The following is a 14,118-nucleotide window of genomic DNA, read 5'->3' as shown; positions in this document are numbered from 1 at the left end:
TTAGAAAAAATAAAACTGTTATTCTCAGATGACATGATTGTGTTTGTGTAAAATCAAAAATAATGTACAAAACAACTAAAATTATAACTAAGCAAGGGTGATAGATAAAAGTCAATTTACAATAAATCAATTGTATTTCGATTTATTAGCAACCATCAAATAAGAAATAAAAATTTTAAGATATAATTTATTATAGCACCCACAAACATCAAACAGAAATAAATCTAGTAGAAAAGGTGCAACTTCTCTAAGCTGAAAACTATAAAATAGTACTGAGGGAAATTAAAGAAGTCCTAAATAAATTTAAAAAATTCAATATTTATTTATGAGTTAGAAACTTGATATTGTAAAATGTCAATTATCTTCACTTTTTTGTATAAAGAAATTCTCGTCCCAGCAGGGTTTTTTAAATAAAATTGACAGGCAAATTCTAAAACGTGTATGAAAATGCAAAGAACTGGTCGGGCGTTGTAGCTCTGCCAGCACTTTGGTGGATCACCCCAGGTCAGGAGTTCCAGACTGGCCAGCCTGACCAACGTGGTGAAACCTCGTCTCTACTAAAAATACAAAATTAGGGCCGGGCGTGATGACGCGCGCCTGTAATCCCAGCTAATCAGGAGGCTGAGGCAGGAGAATCACTTGAACCCGGGAGGCAGAGGTTGCAGTGAGCCGAGGTCGCGCCCGCGCCACTGCACTCCAGCCTGAGGGGCAGAGAGAGACTCCACCTCAAAAAAATTAATAAATAAATACAAAATTAGCCAGGCGTGGTGGCGCATGCCTGTAATCCCAGCTACTTGGGAACCTGAGGCAGGAGAATCGCTTGAACCTGGCAGGCAGAGAGGTTGCAGTGAATCGAGATTTCGCCATTGCACTCCAGCCTGAGCAACAAGAGTGAAACTCCAAAAAAAAAAAAGAAAGAAAGAAAGGAAGAAAAGGAAGGAAGGAAGGAAGGAAGGAAGGAAGGAAGGAAGGAAGGAAGGAAGGGAGGGAGGGAGGGAGGGAGGGAGGGAGGGAGGGAGGGAGGGAGGGAGGGAGGGAGGGAGGGAGGGGCAAATAGAATAGCCCACTCAATATTTTTAAAAGGGATAAATCTGCAAGATTTATACTACCCGATATCAAAATTTGTTATAACATTGCAGTAACTATGACTGTGGTATTGGTTTGAAAGTAGAACAATAGAACAAAATAAGAAGTCAAAAACGTTCCCCTACATATAGGGCCAACTATGTTATGACAAAAGCTCCACTGCAAAAAAATGGAAAAAAATGGTAGGAAACGGCCGGGCGCGGTGGCTCAAGCCTGTAATCCCAGCACTTTGGGAGGCCGAGATGGGCGGATCACGAGGTCAGGAGATCGAGAGACGATCCCGGCTAACACGGTGAAACCCCGTCTCTACTAAAAAATACAAAAAAATAGCCGGGCGAGGTGGCGGGCGCCTGTAGTCCCAGCTACTCGGGAGGCTGAGGCAGGAGAACGGCGTAAACTCGGGAGGCGGAGCTTGCAGTGAGCTGAGATCCGGCCACTGCACTCCAGCCTGGGTGACAGAGCAAGACTCCGTCTCAAAAAAAAAAAAAAAAAAAAAAAAAAGGTAGGAAATGATTCTGGGTCATTTGAATATCCGTGTGGGGAAATAAATGAATCTCGACCCCTACTTCAATCCATACAAAAAATATTTGTAAGAAGTGGAATGTGAGGGTTAAAATAATCCAGCTTCGAAATTAAAACAGAAGAGAATATATTGGGTAGACAAAAATTTCCTAAACAGGCCATAAAAAGTGCTATTTTATAAAAGAAAAACTGTTTTATATTTTATAAAAGAAAAAAACTGATAAATTGAAATCCTTAAAATTAAAGACTTTTAGTCCTTGAAAGACATTGAAAAGAGAGTGTGTAGGGAAGCAATAGGAAGATTTTGTGTCATGTCTATCCGTATCTATGGCTATGATTGTGTAACGTCTTGTATTTTTAATTTCCTGATTCCCCACGAGAGGGCGCCCTTCCACAAGTCCTTACTTAGCACAGCCCTGAAGGCCATGGACAATGCTCCAGCCTGGCTTTCTGGCACATCTCCATTTCCCAACATAGACGCTAAGCCCTTTGTGGGAGGCACACATGTAGTCAGACAATCCTGGTAATATGTGATAAGTTTGCGGACAATTTTTTTTTAACAGTGAGGTAAGGCCTGGTAAGGTATCTATGTGGCCAGATTAAAGGAGAAGCATGAGTTAGTAAAACCTAAAATGCAGGCAGTTTGTCTTTTTAAAAGTCAAAACCTTAACATCTGGGAGTGTTTGTATGAATTTGGGCCCCTAAAACTCTTAAAAAGGGATGTTTTTGAGTTGCCAGCATCAATACTTAGTATAAAAAGTTTATAAGTGCAATAACTCTTTGGAACTCTCTCACCAAAGGAAGAACATCCTTCTTCTATTTAGATGTCACACATCTCCACAAACCGAAATGCAGTCTGTTTCCTATTTATTGTCGTATGTTGCCTGCATTCTTTCTTTCGACAGTTATTGAACACCTTGCTATATCCTAGGACCTGTGCACATCCTCTGGAATATGCCATAAATAATGTTAATTCCCTGTCCCCTTCTGGGGGAAGACAAACACATTAGCCACATGGTGAGTGGATGTAGTTCAAGGTGCCTTAGGGGCACTGAGGACTGGGGAGTTTGGAGAGTGTAAGGGATGGATCTTGGAAGCAGGTGATTTTTGACGTAGATGATGTTGGGGGACATCTTGAATGTACAGACTATTTTTCATAATGTATACCAGCACAAGCAAAGGCAAAGGGACATTTGCATGATGCTACCATAAGATATTATGCACATAAAGTGTTTTGGGAAGACTGAAAGAATTAATTTGCTAGAGTCACATCTGGAAAGACTTCATTTGCCATTTCCAAGTAAAGAAGAATGAAGATTGACTGGGTGAAAAGTGGTTTATGCATAAAACCAGCAGGTGGCATCCACCCTTCTGCACATCTCGCAGCCTGATTAGTCCTCCAAATTACAGCAACCAGGAAGGAATCAAATGCTGATGCCCACCTGGGCCAACCCTCACCCCCACATACATCCCACGCCTTATACTCTGAGCTACTGTGAACCCACTACCCAGAGAAACTAGAACAGACAGGAAACAGCATGGTTAAAAATGTTCCACACTTGCTTTCACTTTCAAGAAGAAAGTGCTTTTACTTTCAGATAATTTAAAAACAAAAAGTCTACTTAATGCCAAAAGAGAGAGAGAGAAGTAAAAACAGTAATTGATTTCAGAGTGGTGAGGATGCTGGACCTAAAACCAGGGGTACAAGGAAGCAGCCTCGGTGTGGTGGGGATCAGTGAGAGCCTGTGACTCCTGGGGCCCTCCTCGGCCACTGAGCTGGGGCTCACTGACACAAGGAGGCCAGCTCAGAGCGTGGGAACTGCTGCAGGCAGGGCCACTGGGCCGAATGAAGGCAATTGGGTGCAGAGGAGAGAATGGGGCTCTGGAGCCAGAACATCTGCTTTGCTGGCTCTGTGGCCATGTGTGAGTTACCCACTCTCACCAAACCTCTATTTCTCAACTTCTAAATTGGTTCACAACACACTCCCAGAGAAGTTGACATGATCAGCGTGTGTAAGTGCCTAGTGGTGCCCAGCATATAACATATACTCAGTCAATAGAGGTAGCTCAACCCCATTACTCTCCTCTCTCACTCCCTTCTAGCCACACTGGCCTCTTTGCTGTATCTTGTGTAGGTCAGGAATGATTTCACCTTAGGACATTTGCATTGGCTTTTCCGTCTACCTGGAATCTTCTTACCCAAGATATCTGCTTGGCTCCCTCCCTATATTTCTTTCAAAAGTAAGCTTCTTAATAAAGCAGATCTGACCAGTCCACTTAAATTACAACTCACTCTTTATCCCTGCCACATAAACTCTCATTCCTTATTCAGCTCTATTTTTATAGTGGTTATCACCTTCTAACATGTTGTATAATTTACATATTTATTAGGGTTATTGTTCACTGCCTACTACTTCCACCCACATACGCCAGCTTTTATCTATTCTGTTTACTGCTGTATCTCTAGAGTCAATAACACTGACTGGACATAGTAGGCACTCAATAAACATTTATCAGTTTTATGAATGAATGGATGCATAGATAGATGCTCTTCCATCTTCAAAAATCAAATATCTTCTGTCAAACAGAGATAGCAGTTGTTAAGGTCAAAGGCGATCGCTTATGTGAAAGAGCAGGTGGAGGAGAAAGCACTGCACCATGGAAAACTGTGTTCCAGGTGGTTGCCAAGAACACTCAGAAGTTAGAGATGAGGGGCTGCCCCAGACACAGCCCTGGGGCCCAAGGTTCCTACTGCTGTCAGAGGGGCACAAACTTGCTGGGTTTTGACTTTTGGAGGAAAACCACATATGGGATCTTAAGCGGGGCCCTGTGTCTTTGGGGATTCACATTTATTGCACCCAACTATACTCTGGAGATTCAGAAATCAATGGAAGTTGCTCTGGATTCAAAAATCAATAGAAGCTGCTCCCTCCCCTGGAGATGCCCATGGTCAACCTTGGAGTCAGGCTAACCTGAAGTTGAATTCCAGTTCTGCCACCATTGAGTTATGACCTTGGACAAATCACGTAAATTATCTGAACCTGAGTTTGTACTTCTATACATGGCAATAAGAGTGGCCACTTTTCAGCAGACTGCCTAAACACAGTGTGCATTTGAGAAATACTAGTTCCCTTACCCTTCCATCTTCCATCTCTGAAGCTTCACTGGAGCTCCTTCTTCATGAGACGCGGCGATGCATTTCAGGAGTTTACCTAAAGAGGGAGCCAGAGCACCACGGAAATCCTAATTGTTGGCTGACAGCAGTCAGCACAGGGAAGCTTATAGGCATAGCCAGTCAGCAAGTCTTTTGGGTCCAGACCTCGGCTTCCTCTCTGTCAATGCCTTCTATCAAACCCCCTACACACACACACACACGCACACCTTGTGCCAAGTGCTGCCCACAGTCTGCCAAGCAGCTCCCCCATCTCAGGCTCTACCTAATCAAAATGATCTTTCAATCAAAATACCAATTCTCTTTTCAGTCACTTTATATAGCTGTTGTCATGGTAAGTGACAACTTGGTTTAATAAAGCCAATTGTGCCAGGATGTTGCTAGGTAATATTTGCTACTTCTAGGTAACGTGTGTATTTTAACAGGTGCCTTCTGATGATACATATGGGGACAGGTAGGCATTCCAAATGCTGAGATCCAGTGCCACTCACCTTTAGACCACCCTGCATTCCATGGGCTATACTTAATATTTGGTGCTTACCCACAGAGAGCTTACGTTAGGTTGAACACATAAAATTGCTCATAATCCACCATTTTACCAACAAAACAACAATTTCACATGGTCCAAATTAATATTTCACTTCTTCATCACCTCTCAATTTAACTCCAGATCTTTTTTTTTACTTTCCCCATCACATTTTTGCCCTCAAGCACTGTTTCCACTCTTGTTATATTCCACCCCCCGCCCAGCCCTACCTCAGTTTCCAGTTCCTACACCTTGCCTAGGCCACACCTCACCCTTGCAGGGCGTCTCCCTGGTGAAGCAGCTGCTGTGATGGGATTGGTCCCACCATCTCCAAAATGAGCACACCAGGGCTTTGTCCAGCTCCTCCCATATCACAATATCCCATAAGCACTCTCTCAGTCTCCCAGCAATCTTCTCTGCCCTCCCAGACTCTGGAGTGCAAGTCCCGTTGAATAACTATCTGAAACTCTTTGAGTCTAATTGTATTCAGATGTGAAATGTAAAAGGACAATGCTCACCACATAAGGTTATCATAAGGAATGATTGGCGTAATGGTTGTAAAAAGCCTAGCACTGTGCCTGGCAGATGGCAGTCATTCTGCAAGGTACAATTTCCCTCTCAGAACCCTAGACATGGTCTACAAGACCAAGGCCCCCAAAGCAACTCATTGTCCTATCCACCTCTTCCTAAAATGCCATGTTATTGTTGCGCCCCCATAGGCACCATTTTGTCAAGTGTGGTCTAGTCCTATTCTCCAAGCACTCTGTATCACACACTCCTGTGATTGCCACAGCATGGGGCAGGGCTGGCCTGGTAACTCTCTAAGGGACTAAGTCCTGCCTTACCAACAGTCTTCCATTCTGTCCTGGGGCCCTGGGATTCTGCCCTTCCACACAACCAGAGTAGTGACTGTGATACCAGAACCACATGACACACTAACTAAAGAGGCTCTGTAAAGAGGGGCAGAGAGATGTGTGCCCTGGAGGGGAGGGAGGTGGTCAGGGTGGGGGTGAAAGGTGATGGGACTTGGTCCTAGGAACTCCTGCCCCTTTGCCCTCCTTCCTTCCATACCCTCTCCTGTGTGTTCTTAGCATCTCACCACCATCCCTCATCTCTCCAGTTCTAAAACAGTCTGTCAGGGCTTCTGGAAGTGGAGAGAGACCCAGGTTGGTTATGGAGGGATTGTAGGGAACTGCTAAACACAAAAGACAATGGCCAGCCTCACCAGAGATAAAGGCAAATGCCTGTCTTACTGGGGAGATTGCATGTTCAGCCAATATGAAATTTTAAACTGATGTATAACTTTAAATACATTAGAATTACAATGTTAGATTATGATTCTGAAAAATACCAGGAAAATGGTATTATGCTAGCAAAAATATAAAGTGGAAATTTCCTCTTCCAATGAGAATGGAGTTACAGGGATGGCTTTATCCTGTAACCTGAAACAACTACATAATCTGACAAGCTATAGTTGGCCTTCCTTATACTCGACTTCTACATCCATGGATTCAACCAACCATGGATCAAAAATATTTGAAAAAAAATACAATAAAAATACAATTTAAAAATACAGTATAACAACTATTTACATAGCATTTACATTATATTGGGTATTATAAGTAATCTAGAGATGTTTTCATGTCTACAGGAGGATGTGCATAGGTTATATACAAATACTATGCCATTTTACATGAGGGATTAGAGCATCTCTGGATTTTGGTATCTTCAAGCGTCTTGGAACAAACCCTTCATGAATACCAAGGAATGACTATATAAAAAGAACAACAGTTTTTAAGACCATGAATCTGAAGTGATGCAGGACCGTGATGTTTGCAAAATGAGACAAAATGAGCTGAGCCCTAGGACTGTCCTGGCCTCCTTCTGGCAGAGGGTTCCCAGGCTGTGGCTCAGCGGGGAACCTGGCAGAGTCCAGTGGACTCTCAGGATTGAATAAATAGAACTGGATCCTGAAAGAACAAGGCAGCTAGAGTTTGCAAGGTAGACTACTGCCTAGCAAGGAAAGGGCTAGAGAGAGAAGGTGGCGGGGGAGCCCTGACAATCAGGAGCAGCCTCCCCTCAGATCCTTAGCTGAGTTATGATCAGCACCTGTATGTGAGGAAACTACCTGAGGCAGAGGATGGACCTCCCTGCAGGAATGAAAGCGAATAATCCCAGGATCACCCCGAGTTAGAAAGAATCCTTGTTCCTAACAGCTAGAGTAGAAAGCTTCATAATTTATTGGGTAGTGGGTAGAGTATTCAGAAAGGTTTTGCCTCAGTGGTGTAGTAAAATTGGTCCTAAGCTAAACACTACTCTGGTGGCACCCAACATATCTTATAAAGCAAAATTTGAAGGACCAAACTGCTTCCAAGTAACTTAATTTTGTTTCTTGTTTATAGAAACAAAAATATATCCAGCCATTCAAAAGGTAAAATTCACAATGTGTGGTATCCATAAAAAATTACCAGGCATGCAAAGAAGGAAAATATAATACATAATAAAGAGAGGAAGTCCTAACCAGAGCAAGCACGCCAGAGAAAGAAATAAAAGGCATCCAAATAGGAAGAGAGGAGGTCAGACTATCTCTGCAGGTGATATAATTTTATACCTAGAAAATCCCGTAGTCTCAGCCCAAAAGCTAGATGTGATAAACAACTTCAGCAAAGCTTCTCGACACAAAATCAGTGCACAAAAATCAGTAGCATTTCTATACACCAATAATGTCCAAGCTGAATGCCAAATCAAGAACACAAATCTCATTTGCAATAGCCACACACACACACACGCACACACACAAAAAAAAACACCTACAAATACAGCTAAACAGAGAGGTGAAAGACCTCTACAATGAGAGTTATGAAACACTGCTGAAAGAAATCAGACATGACACAAACAAATGGAAAAACATTTCATGCTCATGAATAGGAAGAATCAATATTGTTAAAATAGCCATACTGCCCAAAGCAATTTACAGATTCAATGCTATTCCTATCTCCAAGGGTCATTCTTCACAGAATTAGAAAAAAATTCTAAAATTCATATAAAACAAAAAAAGCCCAAATAGCCAAAACAATCCTAGGCAGAAAGAACACACCTGGAGGAATCATATTGTCTGACTTCAAACTGTACTATAAGGCTACAGTAACCAAAACAACATGGTACAGGTAAAAATAGACACATAGACCAATGGAACAAAACAGAGAGCCCAGAAATAAAGCTTCACAGCTACAACTATCTGATCGTGAACCATTTATCTTCAATAAATAGTGCTGGGATAACTGGCTAGCCATATACAGAAGATGGAAACTAGACCCCTTCCTTACACCATATATAAAAATGAACTCAAGATGAATTAAAGACATCAATGTAAAACCTAAAACTATAAACACCCTTAAAGAAAACCCTAGAAAATACTATTCTGGACATAGGTCCTGGCAAAGACTTTATGACAAAGACACCAAAAGCAATTGCAACCAAAACAAAAATTGGTAAGTGGAACCTAATTAAACTAAAGAGCTTCTGCATGGCAAAATAAACTATCAACAGAGTAAATAGACAACCAACATAATGGGAGAAAATATTTGCAAACTATGCATTTGACAAAGTCTAATATCCAGAATCTATAAAGAAATTAACAAGCAAAAAACAACCCCATTAAAAAATGGGCAAAGGACGTGAACAGACAATTTTCAAAAGAAGACATATACATGGCCAAAAAGCATATGAAAAAAATACTCATCATCACTAGTCATTAGATAAATGCAAATCAAAACCACAATGAGATACCATCTCACACCAGTTAGAATGGCCATTATTAAAAAGTCAAAAAGTTAACAGATGATGGCAAGGCTGTGGAGAAAAGGGAACACTTATAGATGTAGATGCCCAAAGGAACATAAATTATTCTACCATAAAGACACATGCACACATATGTTCATCGCAGCACTATTCACAATAGTAAAGACATGGAATCCACCTAAATGCCCATCAACAGCCAACTGGATAAAGAAAATGTGGTGCATATACACCATGGAATACTTCTCAGCCATAGAAAAGAACAAGATCATGTCCTTTGCAGCAACATGGATGGAATTGGGGGCCATTATCCTAAGCAAACTAATGCAGGAACAACAGGAAACTAAACACCACATATTCTCATTTATAAGTGAGAGCTAAACATTGAGTACACATGGACACAAAGAAGGGAACAACAGACACCAGGGCCTACTTAATGGAAGAGGGTAGGAGGAGGGTGAGGATTGAAAAACCATCAAATACTATGCTTATTATCTTGGTGACAAAATAATATGTACACCAAACCCCCACAACACACCATTTATCTATTAAACAAACCTACACATGTACCCCTTAAATTAAAATAAAAGTTAAAAAATAAAAAGGTAAAGAGAAAAATAAATCAACTGATATTGACCCGGAATTGACCAATGATGACAGATGACAGAAATAGTAGATGAGGGTCAGGTGTGGTGGCTCATGCCTATAATTCCAGCACTTTGGGAGGTCAAGACAGGAGAATTGCTTGAAGTTAGGAGTTCAAGACCAGCCTGAAAAACAAAGAAAGACCCTATATAGGGTTCTAAATGAGGATGTTCTAAAAGTTAAATAATTGTGTTTCATATGTCCAAAACACTAGCAGAAAAGATTAAATAGGGACATGAGAGAGAAAGAAAAAAAAAAAAAAATCAAACTTCTTGAAATGAAAACTAAAATGTCTGAAGAGAAAAATAACTGAATGGTATTAACAGCATTTCAAACACTGCAGAAGTGATGATTAGTGTGTCAAACACATAGCAATAGAAACCATCTAAAATGAAGGAGAGGAAATGAAAACCAAAGAATAAGTTAAGCAAACATAGACATCTTCGTGCAGCCTGATATACATGTAATTGGAGTGCCTAAAGGAGAGGATGGAGTGGGAATGGGAGAAAAGCAATTTGAAGAAATAATCACCCCAAATTCCCAAATTTGATTTTTTAAAATAGGAAAACTATACATCTAAGAATCTCAATGATCCCTAAGCACAATAAATATATTTAAAAATTGAAACCAAGGCACATCATAATTAAATTGCTGAAAGCCATTGATTAAAAAGAAATCTTAAAAGAAACCAGAGGGAGAAAAAAACACCTTACATACAGAGAAAGAAAGAGTAGAGTAATAGCAGGCTTCTTGTCAGAAATGACCCAAGTCAGAAGATGGCAGACCAATATTTTTAAATTACTGAAATAACTGTCAACCTAGAACTTTGTACCCAGGGAAAATATCTTTCAAAATGAAGAAAAAAAAGACTTCTTAAGACATTCAAATGCTGACAGAATTCATCATCAACAACCTTGAACTACAAGAAATCTTACAGGAAGCCTTTTAGGCAGAAGGAAAATGATATCAGATGGAAATCTGGAGCTATACCAAGGGATGAAGAGCACTTGAAATGGTAATTACGTGAGTAAATTTAAAAACACTGTTTATTATTATTTAAATCTCTTTGTAAATGGTACAGCAAACTGGAATAATGAACATCAAAAACATATCACAGTGACTACCCCAGGGTACCCAGCAGCTCAGGGCACACCCCTCTCCGGAGAGGACCTGAGCCCATTTCAAGGCGGCGCCTTTAGCCCGTGGCCAGCAGGGGGCGCCAGTGGATCTTGGAAAACACTGCCTCACCCACTGGGCCCGCCCTCCCGGGTGTCAAACTACCCGGGCCAGGGGCTTTGGGGCTCTCCGATGGCCACGGAGGTGGAATCCCTTGAAGATAAATTATAAAATATGAAAGACCCAGGCGGCGTGGACTGCTGGGTAACCCAGGTCCTTTTCTAGGCTTTCCCTCTGACTTGTCCTGATCCCTTGTTTGGGCATCTGCCTTTCTGGGCATTAAATAAAAGAATTATGTAAAGTGCTTTGCATGGTCCCTCATTTGTGAAATACAGGATGAGACTAGCTGATATCTAAGGGCCCGTCCACTCCCCACAGTCTTAATTCCTCGGTCTTCCCCTCTTATGTGCCAGCTAGGCCCTTCTGTTTCTGCTCTGGGGGAGACTCCAGGGGTAGAAAGAGGCGGAATCTTTCCCAGTGGGGGAAGGGTTATGGAAAAAAGGCTTTGAGAAAGCAGAACCTGAAAATCAAGTTCAAGAATTCCCTGTGAGTCCCATGTGCAACCACCAGGCAAAGCACTTTATATAATGCTTTCATGTAATTCCCCATTCCAACACCCAAATTGAAAGAGAAAAATAATTACCCCTATTTTTCAGGTGAAGAAACTGAGATCTAAAGATACGAAGAAACTTGCCTAAGGTCAAACAGCTAACAAGTGGTGGAGCTGGCATTTGAGCCAGAGGTCATGCCCTGACGTACACGGTCATGTATGGGGGCTCCATGCAGGCCTCCATGAGCGTTGCACTGACCATCCTGAGAAATGCCTCCGCCTGCTTTTTGCGCTTCAAAATCACAGACTAACCTGGAAGAGTTCTTGTAGTTTTCTGGCCCACCCAGAAGTTGCTGATTCAAAACAAAAAATTTTAATGTCTAGAACCTGTTACACCTGCCCAGTTCTGTTTCTATAAAAGTCCATTCCAGTAAGGGTACTACAGTTTAATGATAGTTCTAGACCTTATGTTTGGATAGCACTTTTGAGTTTACATATAACTGCCATGAGTATCATAGCAGTTCTTCACAACAAATGTAAGTATTCATAATAAAACATGATTTTTAAAAAAATACTCTTTTCCCAGATGTGGACATTTCAATACAGTCTAACTGACTTGGTCAGAATCACATAACCAAGGGTCAATTAATAAGAATGGTAACTTTAACCTCCCCCATCCCAATCTTACGCTCTTCTATTACATCTCTTCTTCTAAGTCACCACCCCCAAAGCCTGTGATAAGCAATATGTATGTGTGTATTTGTCTATCATGTGTGTAAGAGGAAAATGATGTTTAAAATGCTCAGAACAAGATAAGCGGGATGGCGCAGTGGCACCATTAGCAAGAAGGACTCTTTCCTTCCTGCTGAGACCACCTTCCAGAGTCCAGGGCTCTGAGAGGGTCATCCCCTGCCTCCTTCTTCCCATGAGTCTGACATTGGGCCATTTCCTCTACGCCCTTAATGGCAGAGCAGGGCTCTCTGAACTGCACAGGGCTCTGCGTACCAGGTCTTCCATTCATCCTCCACAGAGCTGGGCCCCATCCCAACCCTCAGCCTCCTGTAGAAGGCGGAGAGGACCCAGGGAACAGAAAGGGGTTGAACTCTCCTCATCTTTCATGAGGGAAAGATATAATCACCTGTCAGCTGCATGCACATAATTAACACCCGCACAGAGTTTCGGTTGCTGATTAAGGGTACTCCTCCCTAGCTGAGGTTCTTATGGGAAAGTCTGTCGCAACTTGCTAGAGATGGGATGACAGGATTAAGGTCAGGGCAGGCGCAGGGGTCCCTCCTCTTTGAACTCTTAGGTTCTTAGCACTGGATCAGGAACAAGCCAGGCTCTAACTCAACAGCAACCCTATTTTGAAACCCTGCCTTCCTGTGTCCTGCCCAGACCAAGAAGGGAGAGAAGTCCACCCAGCTCACCCAGTCCTCAGGGTCTCCAATCTAAATTGTTTCTCCAAATCCCCCTTCCATCAGGATACTTCCCTTCTACCCCAACCAGAAGAGCCTCTGCAACTTGAACCCAGGACTAGGTTCAAGATGGGAGCCCAATATCCAGGTCTAGCATCTTCCAAATTTGAGCTCTGCTCCTTAGGTCGTTGATGGTGTTAAAAGAAAAAAAAAATCAACTGAATTAAATTTAAAGGAGTGTAATTGAGCAAAGAACAATTTGCGAATCGGGGAGACTCCTAAGCCACAGTAGGCTCAGAGACTCCAGCACAGCCACGTGAGGGAAGAAGATTTATGAACAGAAAAAGGAAAGTGATGTACAGATAATGGAAATGAGATACAGAAATAGCTGAATTGGTTGCAGCTTGGTCTTTGCAGTATTTGAACACAGTGTGACTAGTTGGCCACCTTCGACTGGCCAAAACTCAGTGATTGAGTCAAGAGTAGGCTATGGTCTGTGTAAAACTCCATTTAGGTTATAGTTCACGACGTACAGGAAACCTTTAGGCTGAACGTACAATATGTAAGAAGACAGTTTCAGGCTAAACTTGATTTAACACTAGGGTTTCACAATCCCAACCCAATCACCATTTTCATCTTCTCCCCAAACTTACACCTATTAGAATCATACCAAAATTCATCTGAATTATTTGAAATAGTAATAAACTAGCAAACAAATAAATAAACACGCTTATCACAGAGTGTGGTAAGCACTAAGAAGAAAGCAAATATGATGTGTCGAACCTGACTGCAGGCAGTGGCCGATGCCCCTTTAGGCACAGTAGCCCCAGAAAGGCCACTCTGTGAAGTAGTCCCTGAACACTGCAGTCTGACATACCTCCCATCTTTCCATTCTCAGCCCCCACCCCTCCACCTACCTTCAGCAGTCCCTACCCCTCCTCCCCACCTTTTCTCATAGCTCTTTTATCTCTTTGACATGGTATATTTCTTATTGTACCTATTGTTAGACCACTCAACTATATAGCTATGTGAGGGTAGGTTTTTTTGTATGTTTTGTTCGTGACCGTATTCCCAGAACCTAGAACAGGGTTGGGCACACAGCAACTGCTTAATAAATACAGGTTGAATAAATCAAAGTAGTCTCCATTTATCCCTGGCACTAGGAGCGTGAGCTAACTACTCAGGCAGGAGCCAGCTTTGCAAACTTCTGGCAGTTCTCAGAGGAGCC

At 42.0% G+C, this 14,118-nt stretch overlaps 1 protein-coding gene across 3 annotated transcripts in view; it reads right to left on the bottom strand.

Moving 5' to 3' along the window:
- The window catches only part of S100A1 (S100 calcium binding protein A1), a 1,186,348-nt gene that overhangs the window by 1,161,865 nt on the left and 10,365 nt on the right, over window positions 1-14,118 (bottom strand). The gene's annotated exons all lie outside the window — the stretch shown is intronic.

This window comes from Macaca thibetana, chromosome 1 (genome assembly GCF_024542745.1).
Source record: "Macaca thibetana thibetana isolate TM-01 chromosome 1, ASM2454274v1, whole genome shotgun sequence".
In the NCBI taxonomy this organism is placed as follows: domain Eukaryota; kingdom Metazoa; phylum Chordata; class Mammalia; order Primates; family Cercopithecidae; genus Macaca; species Macaca thibetana.
The sequence above is the reverse complement of the archived record's forward strand: the minus strand, read 5'-3'. Positions and strand labels throughout refer to the sequence as shown.